The following is a 6942-nucleotide window of genomic DNA, read 5'->3' on the forward strand; positions in this document are numbered from 1 at the left end:
CATATTGGCACTGTTTCCAGTGCATATCATCTTATTTTATTTTAAATTATACCTGTCACTTTCTTATCAGCCGAAAAGGAAAGAGACGGGTAATTGACAGACATAAACTATAAGGAACGTCAATTATTATTGTAGACAGAACTGGTAAAACTCTCCCAATATTTTATGTTGCTCATAACCCGACAGAGTTAAGTTGACCGCACACGTCAAACGGGTAGCATATCAGCGAGATGCCTATTTTATTCGCCCGATTTATTCATTAATTCGCCAATCATTTTATAATTAAGAGTTGTCTATAATCCGTCCCTTTCCTTTTCGGTGGATAAGAAAATGATGGGTATTACCTTTAACTTAAAATTAGGAAAAGCTTTATTCATCGATGCATTTGTTTGCCGAAATTTTTATTCGTCGATTTGCTGATAAGTTTATTATTGTACCCAATGTTTTAAAAATAATCTTATTACTTTCACCCTACAACTTTACCGCTATCGGTGTATCATGACCGGGTGAGAGCGTTCAGTGCTCCCTCTTTTTCCGGCCAAAAAGGTAATGTCATCTGCGGCAAATCTACAATTAGTCACCTCAAAAAAAAGGCGTATCATATTTTCAGCGACCCGTGCTACCGGCAAGTAGTGTAATCGGCAAACGTAGCTACTCACTTACCATGATATTGACGAACAAAACTTTCGCCAAACAAATACATCGATGAATAAAACTTGCGGTAAACAATTATTGCGATGAATGGTTTTTCGAAGTACAGTTGTGAGCAATATCATGTACCCACTTTAGAACTCTGTCGCACTATCACATTTGACATTTAATGAGACTTACGGTTTAATTTGGCAAAAACGTTAATGTGAAATGGTTTCAAAGTGTACATATTAGTACTCGTGACCGTACAGTTGCGGACTCACTCCCTCGCTGCTCAAGTGCAGGTAGAGAATAGAAAAGTTTGTCACCTAATTTGATTCTGGGACTTAGATACAGTTAAATTGCCAATCAGGCATTACACCATAAAAGTCGTCTTGTTCCTAAAAAAAAGATGTGCGAAAAAGTACCTAGCTCCAAACTCTTTGATTACAGTTTTACAAACAACCCATTATGAAGTAACTTTTAAACCTAAGTTAACTACTGAATAAATGATACCATCGCGGTGAATTTGATGTCAATATGTGTTAACACTAAGCTATTTAGTTCACGAGTCGGGGGCCCCACTCACACAGAGAGAGCCCACCACCCTCCCTCACACAGAGAAAGGGGACATTTTTCACACAGAGTTACACAGTTACACACACAGAGGTGAAGTATCTCTGTGTTGCCAGTTTCGCCTCCCCCGAAAGTTCGGTAGATTTTGTTCCCAGGTTTAGCTAGCTATGCTGTTAACTTAAAGCGGACCCGCTGAGACTTGTTTCATGAACTTGAAGAAATATTTTGCTTTTAATAGTTGCGAATACAAATATCCTTGGAGATTTTGTATCTTGGGACATTAAGCGTCTTGTGTCCGTTGTTCTTTTGTTTTATTTTTGTTTTGTTAATATTGTTAAACCGACCTAAAGAAGTAATTGGGAATAATAAGGAATACTGATAAAAAAAATTAATAAACATAAGATGATGTACCTACTTACTTACCAATTTCTTATTAATAAACAAACAAAAATCCATTCTTAATATTATATCTGCGTTTTAAGTTTGATTCAAAGGAGTGTATAATTAACTAAAGTAAAGCCACCGAAAAATTATAATTATAATTTTCTCCATTACAACAATAATAATTATCGCCATACGCTTTGCAAAAACAAAACTATATTTTAAACAAAATTATAATTCTTTAAAAAAAAATTATCTTAACGAAAAGTCAAACCACTAAAATCTTTCCCATAGCCAATTAGCAAGGTAATTAATTAGCAATTACAAACGAGATGAAACGAGACAAGTCGGACGCGAATACTAGTCCATCTGAAAATTGAAGTCCATTGTACGTCTATAAAGGTAAAATAGTAGGACGCGAGTGCTTTGGCAAAATCATGGCACGAGAATGCATCGAAAATGATTATGGAATGTGTTAGAACAAGACAGATACACTGCAGTCCTACCCCTCTCAGTCAGTTAGACAGAGATCAAATATTGAATACTGAACCCGCTTGTACTCGCTAAAACGGAAAATGTTGCCAACAACAAACTTGCGAAATTGCACCATTTGTCACGCGACATAGGGTGGGAAATGAAGGCTAGCGGTTTGTAACATAGGGTATCTCAACCAAAGGCTTCGTGGCTCTCAACTGTGGCAGATAATCAATATCCGCTTGGCTTGTGGACACTATAATAATATACGTTATTTTATACCTTTCCCTTTCTTGCAGACAACCTTCAGATATAGTCATCCCTCTCGCACCATTATCTAAAATGGACAGTGGCGTAGATTTGGTAAATGATAAGTGTGAGAAAGTATTTATCACGACAATGAAGCGTGATATGTAATTATATAACCTACTTAGGGTATAGTAATGTCGGGGGGTGTTTGGGTGTGTTTGGGGGTGTTAGGGGGTGTTGGATGTGATATATTTATTTTTATTGACGTGTGTTTGTCCACGCTATGCGGTCTACTTCTTCATTACATTGGAATCGACTCACCGCTGCCCCGTCGTTGGTTAATTGGAGTAATCTAATGGAAAGGATATCTACGCGACTATTCCATTATTGTATCTACTTTAATATTATGATATACTATAGCCATTAAAATAGTTTTTTTTTTAATTATTAAAGATATTTTTTTACATACAATCTTACCCGACGGTAAGAAAGATGTAGACTTAGGTGGTACACGCTTAGCTAGATAATGCCTATTCACTTTAGTTTTAAAGAAGAGTGAATAGGCTGGAAGCCCGGCCCGACTGCTTAACATGCTCTCCGAAGCACAGATCATCTCTATTACTTTTGGACAATCGGATGATCAGCCCGCAATGTCCTAACTAAACTACTTAGTGATTTTTGTGTAAACCAATAATTGTCGAATTTGTTTTCGGATATATGTTTGAATAATAAATGATTATCACGTGCTCAACGGTGAAGGAGGACATCGTGAGGAAACCCACATTCCCGAGAAATTCATTTTTGGAGGTATGTGACGTAACCTATATTAGGCTGGTTTTCCCTTCGCGGGTTGGAAGGTCAGACAGGCAGTCGCTTCTGTAAAAAACCGGACCTGTCAAATCTTCAGGTTAAGTAAGCGGACCCTGTGAGAAACGGGATAATGCCAGGGTGATGATGAGTCCTGTACTGATATAACATTTACTTGTATCGAATTGAGTTAAAAATTTTAGCACCAAAGAATTTGGTGCCGAAAAATTGACATTCACGGAAAACATGTTAGTTCTTGAATTTACACAACCAATATTCTTCACAAGTTAACCAAAGGAGAAAAGAAAGTCTTAGAAGGCAATAAAAGGCCCTTTCAAGTATTGTTACGTTTACTCATTTTCTGTGGTTTCGTTTCGCAACTCAATGGAAAGTTTTTACTGAAAAATTTATAATTCTTTAGCATTTCACAGGTTGTATAAGGTCTTAGAAGAATATTCCGAATCTAAGGCATTGTTTAATGTTGACGCGTTTAAGTAACCACCGCGCCTATAACAATCAATGTTTATATAGAAGAGACTGCCAGTCAGACCTTCTAACCCGCGAATGGAAAACCAGCCCAATGCATTTATGTTTTTTTTTTTAAAGAATGTCTAGGGCCAGGGTCCACATACAGCACAGGATGCCGTGGTTTTTATTTTCCCCGGCTATACAGGTTGTGAGAAGCTGCAGTAGTTTTAGGCGGATGAGACGTTCGTTATGTAAAAATTGACGATTGAAATTGTAACTATGTTACCTACTGAATAAAGATATTTTTGAATTTGATTTTGAATTTGCTGGTTAGGTCACATACCTCTGAAACACATTCTTCGGGAATGCCGCTTAAAACATAGCATGATTATGCTATGTTTTAAGCGATATTTCATAGCTTATTGCGTAAAGTAATAGTTATAGGGTTTTCTGGCTTCTGTCTAGAATCTGAGATAGATAGATACTTTATTGATAGGTATGGCTGTATAATAATAAAGCCGTCTGTGTAAACCATGAAGCCAAAACTCGTCGAATATTGACTAGAAATGCTATTAAAACAGAATGCGTTACAAATAAGCGTGTGTATAGTGTAATGCGCAAACGGTTCACCCCTTGAACCGTCCCCAAATAATAATGGAAACATAACTCGATTGGCCGCCGTCTGTCGATGAATCAGAGGGAACAAGGATGTATTTTGCCTCCTGGAAACGATAGGGTGTAGATAGATAGATAAAATACTTTATTGAACACAATGGACACAAAATACACAGATAAGGACAACATATACAGAAAAGCACAACAGGCGACCTTATTGCTCATGCAGTAATTTCTTCCAGGTGTAGTGTATTAGAGAGAATTCGCTTTAACGCCAACGTTTTAACGCAACGTTTTAATCATTTTCTTCTGTACTGTGTAGGTACCTAATATTAAAAAAAGGCTAGCCAAATAATGTTAAAGTATATGAAGATGTATGGAATTAAGCCCAGTAATTTTGGAATTACCAAGCTTATTGCCTGGAAAATTTTGTGGAAGTTTTTAAAATTGGCGATTTCATAGATTTTTATTTGCGTTATTTGAATTTCAACTTAGCCAACTTGCTACCATGTATCTTTGCGGTTTGCACCGCCATATTGGAAATAAATAGGTATTAGTTTTTTGACAATATCTCTTTTTCATTTAATCTAACTTGCTTTGAAATGAAAGAGAATGTTGTAGGGAAGACTTAATTTTCTGATAAACGTTTTGGTGATAAGGGATCAGCCTATCGCCACTGGGACACTGGGGGGTTAAAATGGTCACATCGAAGCAATTCACCTAAGAAAGCAATATTGCTATTAGACGTTTATTTGCATTGCGCACTTACTTTTATATGCGAAAATGTCAAATTGCAATATTGCTTTCTTAGATTAATTGTTTCGATGTGGCCAGTTTAATCCCCAGTTGTAATTATCACAGAAAGTCTGTTATTATAACAGATGTCGTAAAACATAAACAGCCTATGTACGTCCCTAATCGTATCGTTGAAATATCGTTATAAATTAGATCACTTAATGGGGGTGTTATTTTAAATATGGGCAAAGTAAAAGAAGTATCTTTTGAAGTATGGCGTGATTACAATGCAAAAAAGAACACGATCAAAAAACGAAAAAGATCTGATAAAAAACGACAAAAAATTAAAATTGGTCAAGTGTAACATCGCTCCATATGTAATGGCTCATCTAGTAGCTCTAACTCCATAGAATAACGTATCTCGCAGATTAGACACTCCTCTATGTAAATAAATTGGAACAGATCGATATGGGCGGAAGTCAGATAAAATGTTAATTGGAACCGTAATCAGCGAGTCGACGTCCATTTTTTATGTTTTTGACACTTTTTACTATCGGTTTTCTATGGAAAATCGTTTATAATCTATAACACTAGCACACAATAACGCTCAAACAGGAGTTGATTCCAGTAAACACTACTTAATTTTATTTTAAGTAATAGATTTACCTGTCATTTTCTTATTTGCCGAAAAGTAAAGGAACGGATGATTAACAGTGATAAAATTTATGGAGCACACCTCCAACTTTTTTTTAAATTTAGACAGAAAAAAATAAATTTGCCAATAACTCGACATAATTTAGTTGACACACGCCAAACGGGTTGCACACCAGCGACATTTTCTTCGCCCGGATATTATTAATTCATTAATTGATCTTAAAATTGTCCTTTTCCATTTTTGGCGGATATAAAAATCACAGGTAAACTTAAAACAAAGTTAGGAGGCGTCTTCAAGATAAATTATGACATTCTGATTACTAAATAAAGACACTTAAAACTAACGAAAAACATTACAATACAATACAAAAACGCTTTATTGCACATATAAACAACACTAAAAACAATTACAAATGTGACAATCGGCGGCCATTTTTTATATATTTTTTCTAAACAACTTATTTATTCATTTTAATTAAGAAAAACGTTATAATAAGCCCGACAATTTATCACGTTTTTCTATGATGTCACAGTGTGCCTTTTCATTCAAATTCCATAGTAATTTCGTGTTTTGACGTTTAGTAAAGACAAATCGATTTGATGACTTCTTAATTTGAAAAACTCTGAAGATGGTATCCCTACCATCAAAAAGAAAACCTAAGAAGTCATCAAATCGATTATTCATTATTAAACGTCAAAACACGAAATTACTTTTTATTTGCTTGAATTAAAGTTAAGAAAATTAAATTAAATTTTGTCGTTAATGTGTTTTTTCTTTCAACAAAGCCAAAACGTATCAAAGACATTTTTGTTTCTCAATTCGAAAAAAAAAGTGTCGCAAGCGGATGATTCACACATCATGATCTCGAATGCAGGGAGGTCAGGCCCTCCGAGGGTCGCTGTTCGCATCCAATATGTCTGACACCCACACGCGCCGAAGGGCTATAATCCTGTGGAAAAATACGAACATGGCGCCGATTTAATTGAAAATATAAAGCTTGAAGAGATTGTTTTCAAATAGTTTTTTGTGGTGTGCTTAGATATAAAACAACTATTAAGTACTTATCTGAAAAAAATCTTTATTTTCATAAACGTTTAGAATATATCACTTATGCAGCTTGATTAAAAAAGATTCGAATGTTGAGAATTTGGTTACATTTTCAACCAGTGCACCACAAAGATAAATAGAAAGATAATATAGAAATAAAAATCAATTATAAATATTTTTTTTTATTTATTTGGATCAACCAACAATGATACAATATGGTTTAATAATTTCATAATAAAAGACGTGTTTATAAATGACTAAAATGGAAAGTTCTCGTAAAAGCTACTTACTATTTTCAAACCATT

Source organism: Pectinophora gossypiella, chromosome 9, assembly GCF_024362695.1.
Source record: "Pectinophora gossypiella chromosome 9, ilPecGoss1.1, whole genome shotgun sequence".
Classification (NCBI taxonomy): domain Eukaryota; kingdom Metazoa; phylum Arthropoda; class Insecta; order Lepidoptera; family Gelechiidae; genus Pectinophora; species Pectinophora gossypiella.